Raw genomic sequence first — 9,011 nt, 5'->3', positions numbered from 1 at the left:
TTAAGAAGATTTATTTATTTATTTGAGAGAGAGAGAGAGAATCTCCAGCAAGACTCTGTGCTGAGCTCAGAGCCCGATGGGGGCTCAACCTCACAATCCTGAGATCATGACCTTAGCCAAAATCAAGAGCCAGACACTTAACCGACTGTGCCACCCAGGAACGCCCCCTAAACAGTTACCTTTTAAATGTTGTGGTAGTCTGCAAGAATGGACAGATTTTGGCCTTATACTCTCAGGTACAGACTCCTCCATTCCAAGGACACTGTTCTTCAGTGACTTGACTTCAAAGCATCCTCTTGGAACCAATGATAATAAAGTTGGCTCTGCCCACTATGCATACTTCCGCTCTAGAGGGAAAAAACCCAATTGTTTAAGCAAGAAAATGAGTGTTCCTGAAATGGCACATTGTTATTACCATGTTAACAGAAATAAAAAAGGTGGAGGAAACTTATAAAGAGATGCTCTCAAACATTCAGTCTTTTGACCTCTTGAGACATAAGACTTAAAATCAGAAGAGCAAATGATAAAGAAAGAAAAGAAGGTGGCTAGAGTAACTTTGTGGCCCAGCTCTAGGGTGATAGATGGTGTGCAACTTCCCATTTATTTAAGTCCAGACAGAAGACACTGGGTCACAGAAACATAGGTAAGACACTGAACTGGACCAGAAGAATAAAATTACTAACCCTTCAGTAGTTTGCAAATTGAGAGTTAAGTATATTGAAAAGTGATACAATCATATATGTTGTTTGATACCACTAGTTAACTTTTCATGGTTTGATGTGCATCAGTGAAGAACCCTAGGGTGAGAAATTTGTATGGCGTGAATATCTGCCCAAGCTAACTGACCCTTAAGATCAACTTGTATTGGTAGCAAAAGAATGGACATCATAAGAGGAAGTAAATATAAAATGTAAAATAGTATTTTGAAATGAATCATAAAAATTAAAGACCAAGTAGTTTACAAACAGTATTAAAGATTCTTGTCTTCTCCTTTATGAAGTGGATTTTTTACAGATGAGCAATAAAAACAAGGGAGGAATTGAAGCAACAATTGCCTAAAGAGAAAATTGACCTCACAAACAAGTCTGAAAGGGCAAATATAGCAGTTAACTTTGTATATAAAAGTGATTCTTTTTGAACATATCATGGTAGTGGTTTTTAATTTAATTTCAGAGGACTTGAAGAGAGGCAGGCTTTCCAGGACAGGTAACATATCCTGCAGCTAAATCCAGAAAGCAGGTAAAACTTTCTGGAAGAGATCTGGAAGGTTCTGAGTTACATTAATTACTCAGAGACTCAGTGTTGATGCAAAGAAGCAAGCATTTGTTGGCACATTGGTGACTGGCTCTGGAGATCTCAAAAGAGCATGGCTTACTGAGTTGTTCCTCCCCATTGACTCTGTGCCCTGCCCCAGGGTTTCTTTCTGTGCCCTTCCTCTTCCTGGCCATATGCTGCCAGGCCTAAGACTTGGAGGCACATCATCCCTACTTTCCTCATCCTGTGACTCTGTGAGCTCTAGCACCTGAGAATGCCCTTCCTGTCTTCTTTTATTCCTTCTTCCTCTTATTTCTACCTCTATCAAAATCAATCAGATTTATGGCAATGAAGTGGCTTAAAGAGAGCCAAAAGATTATCATTGATTCCTCTAAAGATAATGATTAATAGTTTTCATCAAAATTGGGAAAAGTTAATTGCATTTAATGAAAAGAGACTCTATGGAAGCAGCAAGCCCAATGCCTAGCACAAGTAGGGGACTACATGTAGTTATTTGCTTTCCCTAGAGTTAAAAGAAAAAATGTTGGAATGGAAGACAAGGGTGAAATGGCTATTATTCCCTATTTCATAGCATTTGGCCTTATATTTAAATTGACTGTGTTTCAGTGGTAACTATTGATTAAAAAAAAAAATCTCTCCAACACAAAGCAATAGATACACAACATGTTAACTAGGCTAATCTTAGGGGGTTTGTGTGTGTGTGTGTGTGTGATAAGTAGTAGAGACATCAGCTTTATTTTGATCATCATTGTCCAGGTTATGTTGTGTTAATAATGACATCAACAAAATAAAAGTTCTTACTGATTTATTAGTAGGTTGAAAACAATATCTATATTGGAGAGGAATTAATGGATAATTTAATGATAATCTAATAGGTAATCTAATGATATAACTGGTAGTAAAGCTGTGCTTTAAAGCCTATGACTACATGACCAACAGGAGAGTAGGGCAATCAATAAAGAGAACCAACTTGGATAGCTCAAGTTACTAAAAAAATTTTTTTTTTCCTTTCAAAGCCAAAGTATCATGACTGTGTCAACACTGTGCCTGAATGAAAATTAAATCTGATCCAATAAAGCAACAGTTTTATTCACACCCGCTCCAAATCCAAGAATTGAAGCTAATCACTACCAAACACAAAGATTATAGCCCATAGGACGTCATTGATCATCTGGTCCAACCCTCTATTTTTTTGGTTGACAAAACTGAAAAATAGTTTGTACCCTGAAAATGACTTCTTAATCTACCGTGTCAAGTGTTATGTACTTCAACTTTTGAGGAATGTATCACACAGCTTTCCATAGCCACATCCTCTACTTACTACACATTTCTACACTCTCCTTAGCATTTCCTTTTATTATATACTTGTATGCTAGAGGACTTTGAAACTTGATAAAGATGAAGGGCAACAGTATAATTAAATGAGCAATGTGGGAGACCTCTGAGGGCTAAGCCATCAAAAGGAACTCTAGTTATTTATTGCTCCATAGAGTTCATTCTCATAGATTTACTGGGTATCTTACCATGAAGTGGCCCAAAATCACTACCAGTAAAAGTCAGGATATAATCTGTGGTTGACCTTTTATGAAGATAATGATAGTTAAAACAATGTGGTCTTGAATTTTTTGCTAGTTAAACTAGTCATAATTTGTAAACTTAAACCAACTCAAATTGACTTTATTGTTTCAGGCAAAGAAAGTTTACATATTTTATTTTGGAGTATTGCTTTTACTTTTTATTTGTGTTCAGAAGTGAACCTATTAATGCTCAATGAGAGTCAGCTTCCCAAGGGCAAATTAAAGATCTTTTTAAATGGATGAAAAGAAAATTCATTTCTCTACATGCAAGGAATATTTCTTGTCTGTTGAATAGAAGTAAATTTATTTTTTACCATTTGTTCAACTTTTTTCTTCTTTATTGAATTGTGAGGGAATACCCAGAGCAGATCATTGCTGGGTAAAGCATAGGCCTTTCAAACAGAATGCAGTTGAAAGTTCTTAAAGGTATATAAATTGTCTACCTGGAGAAAGAAGTTGCCTACAGATTTGCCTTGATGAAATTTTCAATGCTGATTTGTTCATTCATTCACAGGGAAAACAGCTACAGGGTGTTCTTGAAGGCAAGGAAGTGATAAGGGAGCTCCACCTTAAACAAAACTAATTCCTATCTGAAGTGAGTCTGTGAAAGCCAGGGACCGTTCTTGTTAGAAGTTTATAAACTTTGTAACTAGCCAATGGTCAAATCTTGTTTCAGTTTTCCCACAAGTGATTAACAATGATACTTCTAAATAAAAAGGGCTTTTGTGTTTGTCTTCAAAGGCAACCATCCTTACCTGAACCTGAGAAGGTGGTGGTAAGCAGTATAGTTTCTGGCCACAGCAGGCATCCGAGAAAGAAACCTTGAAGGGCCTTGCAGTTGACAATCAGAGCAATGGAAAAGAAGTGAGGCTAGAGGTTGCTGCCTGGAACTAAGTGATCCCAGGACTGAGATGTTTCTAAGTGGAATTCCCTGATTTCCATAGATAGTCTTTTTTATTTTTGTTCTATGATTTTCTATTACTTCTATATCTATTCTACTATTTTTTTTAAAGATTTTATTTATTTGAGAGAGAGAGAGAGCACGAGCAGGGGGCAGGGCAGAGGGAGAGAGAGAAGCAGACTCCCTGCTGAGCCGGGAGCCCTATTCGGCTCGATCCCAGGACCCCAGGACCATGACCTGAGCTGAAGTCAGATGCCCAACTGACTGCCACCCAGGCGCCCTCTATTATTTTCTATTATTTCTATTTCTACAATATCTATTCTAGATAAATTAATACAAAATTCATTGAGGCACCTGAGGAAGAACAGAAATGTTAGAAGGTGGGATGTTAGGAGATCTGAGTTCAAATCCCATTTATATCATTTATTGGATAAACTATTTTGCTTTTTTAAGCTTCAGCTTCTTTTTCTATAATGTAAGGTGTTTCTTTCTCTGTGAGATTAAAGAGAAAGGATCTACTTGGTACCTGGCACCAATTCACTGATCAATAAAATATCCATTTATTCAGAGTTAACAATTTCTTAAAATTGCTCAATAACAATAGGCATCTGTAAAGAAGGAGGAAGAAAAGTTGTTTGCTTTCAAATATAAGGGAGTGTATTACTGATATTAAGGCAGTGCAATTCTGTGGTTTTTAGATGCTCACAAGTTTTCTTTTGAGTTACTGCTGTGGTGAGGAAATAAATCTGTACATCAACTTAACTAATGTAGGAAAGTACTTTTGTGGGCTGATGCCTCTAAGAATATACCACACCCTTATTCTAGAATTGGTCAGGGTGAATACTGTTCCATTGGCTCCCCCAAATGATTTTCTTAGCCTAGCAGTTTGTCGAAAGAGACAGGAACAGTTACAGGACCAGTTAAAACATCTTGCTCATTCCTCACAATTGATTTAAATTGTTTTGTCTATCAAGATTTTAATGGCTTAAATAAAGGGGCTTCTACTACTTCCCTTGGGAAAAAAATCGATAGGATAGGATAGCATAAAAGCTTACAAAATGGAGAAATTGCTTTGGAGATATCATAGATAAAAGTATCCATTGTACTTATCGTTTGCATATTGACTTTGACAAAGAAAAATTCTGTGACTTAGGTCACACCAAATGAATGGCTACTTCAGTTACACACTGAGTAGAGAGGAACCATAGCAGCATGGAAGGAAAATGACTGTAGGCAGCAGGTATGGTTTTAGGCATCCTCTGTTACCTGTGCTTAAATAGAGTGTGACCTGTGGAAATGGTCAGAACCATATCACACTCAAATCTCTGAATCTCTCACTGAATCTTGAGTAATGAGTATGCATCCAAGGTTGGCTTTTCTCTGACTATTGACTCCTTTAGGTGGAGGTTAAAAGTGACAGAGTCAAGCAACAATACAAAACAGAAATAAACGTTGACCAATTGAAATACCCAGTTTTCCAAAAACAATGCTGCGCACTTAGGTGTTTTTTGAGGGTACGAAGTATATTGCTATAAAAGTGATTCCTTATGTTGCTACAAATAAAGTCATAAAATATGAGCATCCCAAGCTGGTGTTTCTCATCTGTAGGTCTTGTTACTCTGTAAGGCAGCATTGGGAAGTGATTGGCAGCATGTGTTCTAAAGGCCTGGGCTCCAGTCACAGCTCAGCCCCTTTCCAGTTGTGGGACTCTAGTCAAGGTGCTTAACCTCTCTGTGCCTCAGTTTCCTAATAAAAAAGTGACGATAACAAAAGCACCTGTAGAGCGGGGTTAGTCTGAGGATTAAATGAGTTAGCATTCAGTGCTTAGAACTGGGCCTGGATCTTAATAAATGCTGGCTTATCCTTGTGTTTACCTAGGAATGTCTATCTGTCCTGCTAGACTCTAAGGGACCGAGAGAGCTGTTTTATCACCATTTTATTCTCAGCATCTACCATAATAGCTGGTGCACAATAAGAAAGGTTGTAAAAAAAAAAAAAATAGGTTCAACAAACTGAACATAAGTGAAAAATTTGTTAGAATAACAGCAGAAAAATAACTGTAGATTTTAGTTAAATGTGTCAATATTCGTTCACTAAGGTAACAAATGTACCACACTAACGCAAGATATTGACAATAGGGAAAGCTCTGTGCCTGGAGTGTGGAGGTAGAGGGTGGGTATATTTAACTCTTCATACTATCTGCTTGATTTTTCTGTTAATCTAAAATGGTACTTAAAAAAAGTACACAGAAAATAAGTAAAATAAGGAGCTACTGATGAGATTCAGTCTGATTAACTAACGAGATTCAGTCCTCCATGGTCAGATTGCAAAATGACTGAATTAAGAAGAACTGAATTAAAGGATTTAGGAAAACCTTATACTGGAGAGTGTCTTGTCAGAACACCAAGGCTCTGTCTAAAAGTGTGAATGCTCACTCCCACCAACCACAAACAAATAAAAGCTCACTTGGGAACAGTGAAAGACCTAATTTGCTGCAGAGATGGACCATAGAAATATTAACAGCAGTATATGTTACAGTTTACATTTTGTATTAAGTTGCCTTGCTTGTACATAAGTCTTGTCCCAAAATAATAATTATACTGTTTTAAGAATATTAGGGCTATATCTAATATTAACAACAACAAAAAATCTCCAGAATGCTCAAAACCAATAAATGCCACACTGATTAAACACTGGCACTCTAAGTAACAGGTGCCTAATAAATGTCTGGTAAAGGAGTAAAATTAAACAAGGGGACTGTGGCCTTGCAGACACTGCCGCCCTGGAGTTGCCCACGCTGCGCAACCATGGGCAACCCCCCCCCGCCTCCCCCCCGCCCGGTGTTCTTGGACTTTGCCATGGACTGCTAGCCCTCAGACCATGTCTCCTTTGAACCATTTGCAGACAAAGTTCCAAAGACAGCAGAGAGCTTTTGGGCTCTGAGCCCTGGGGAAAAAGGATTTGGTTATAAAGGATTTCACAGGATTATTCTGGGATTTCTGTGCTAGGGTGGTGACTTCACAAGCCATAATGGGACAGGTGGCAAGTCCACCTATGGGGAGAAGTTTGATGATGAGAATTTCATCCTGAAGCACGGGGGCGGTGGGGCGAGAGCTGGCATGTTGGCCAATGCAAATGCTGGACCCAACAGAAATGCTTCCCAGTTTTTCATCTGCACTGCCAAGACTGAGTGGTTGCATGGCAAGCATATGGTCGTCAGCAAGGTGAAAGAGGGCATGGATACTGTGGAAGCTGGAGACTGCTTTGGGTCTAAGAATGGCAACACCAGCAAGATCTCCATTGTTGACTGTGGACAAATCTAATAAACTTGACTTGTGTTTTATCTTAAGTACCAGAGCATTCCTTCTATAGTTCTGGACAGCAGCCCTTCATGCCCATCTGCTCCAAATATCCTATAATCTTTGTGCTCTCCCTACAGTTCTATGGGTTCTATATTTTCCTTGCTCCCCTCCAAGTCTAGCTGGATTGCAGAGTTAAGTTTATAAGTATGAAATAAAAACTAAACAACAACAACAACAAATAAAATAACAATAAACAAAGGGACTATGTGAGGAATGCTTTTTCTTCAGTGGAATAGTGTCACATGCAGAATTACTCTATATAAATCACAACAATTATACCCCCAAATTTTCTCCCAGAGGTTTTTGATCTAACAAAATTACAAATACACAGCTTCATCATATATTAGATATGGACTATTTATAAATATATAAAAACAGTCACAGAAAGATTATTGGAAAGAAGATGAAGTAGAATTATAATCTAAGGTAGAGATTTAATTTTGTGGCTAACGCATGTAGAACTTCCGTTCTATTCAACATTTCCTAATTTTTAAGTAGAGAAAACCAGGACCTCTTAGTTTCTCCTTCACCACCATTTTCCCAGAATTGAGGCACTGATGTGTGTGTACTGTTTTTTTAAGGGAAAAATATTGTTTAATTTAAAGTAACTTAATAACCTTTTTATTTGTATGCAGATGAAAAAAATGTTCAGAAAGATACTTAAGTGACTGCTTGCATCATGCTATTTGGGGAAATATATCAAGCTTGTAGGCGTTTCTGAAAAGCCTGTGTCCTCAAAAGATCTTGATTTTGATGAGAACGCAAAGGCAATAAAAGACATTAAGCAACATGAAGTACTTTCTAAGTGTCTAGCACTGTTCTAGACATATGGGGATACATCAGTGAACCAAGTGGATTATAAACCCTGCCTTGATAGAGCTTACCTTTCCTCAATGAGGTAAGCTAAACTGGGTGGCGCAGTTTTGTCCTTCAGGTATAATGTCGTATGAAGAGGAAATACTGGATAGAAAGTGTGTTGTGTTTTTGTAACTGAGCTGTATTTAAAAGAAAGAAAAAATGGAGTCATCTCTCATGTCAAAAGGATGACTAGTCAAGCAGAGATAGAATGGCAAGACTCGGGATGGGAGAATGTGTTGGTGGTGTCCTGAATTTGTGTACTGACTTGTCTGTTGTCTGCTTGTGAGCTGTATGACCATCCTGAACCATAACTTCTTTATCTGTACAATGGGCTATTGTAATGGCAACACGAGATGCTGTGTGTAGAGTGGTCTCCTGCTACCTAGAGTAGGCACGCAGTTAAGGGTACCTACACCGTCAAATTTCTAAATCCAAGATTTTTATTTCTATTGAGTATCATTATCTTTTGTAGTTCCCTGAAGAGATTAAAATTGATCTCTGGTTCTCAGATTTATCTATTTAGCTATGAGATCCAATACAATTCTTTGTATTCTTGATGCAACTTCCTGTGTCAGTTTATATAGAGGTGCCAGAATGGTGGCTGGGCTCTGTCTCCTCTTTTACTCTGATGTAAGCTTGACTCTTTTTATTTTTTTTTTAATTAAATTAAAAGAATTTCATTGGGATTTAGCTTTCAAGCTATAACAAGCCTCAAACACAGTCAGGTCTTGGCAGAACTTGGCAGAATTCAGTTTTGAGAAAATAAAAAGGCAAGCTCTAGTCCATGAGAAATAATAACCCACAGGGAAAAACTTGGTGCAATAATACCACAGAAAATTTCGGGTGTGTATTCCCAGAGCAAATAAGGAGTAATGTTAGATTTACGTTGAGTGGCCTTTGGAAAATATTACTAGCTTTTTTCTAGAAAAGGTGGAGAGAATTGAAGAAAGGATTTATTCTTGTGACGTCCTAAGTAGATAAAAGCACTTGATACATATCATCTCATTTTCCTTCAAAAATTATTTGGGGGGGGAGGAA

The 9,011-nt window shown here is 37.7% G+C and overlaps 1 pseudogene; it reads left to right on the top strand.

Annotated features, from left to right (window-relative positions):
* The first annotated feature begins 6,560 nt into the window (after nt 1-6,560).
* LOC110583273 lies at nt 6,561-7,076 on the top strand (annotated as a pseudogene).
* Nucleotides 7,077-9,011: the final 1,935 nt, after the last annotated feature.

Source organism: Neomonachus schauinslandi, chromosome 8 (genome assembly GCF_002201575.2).
Source record: "Neomonachus schauinslandi chromosome 8, ASM220157v2, whole genome shotgun sequence".
NCBI classification, from domain to species: Eukaryota; Metazoa; Chordata; class Mammalia; order Carnivora; family Phocidae; genus Neomonachus; species Neomonachus schauinslandi.
Note: the sequence above shows the minus strand (reverse complement) of the source record. Positions and strands in the feature narration are given on the sequence as shown.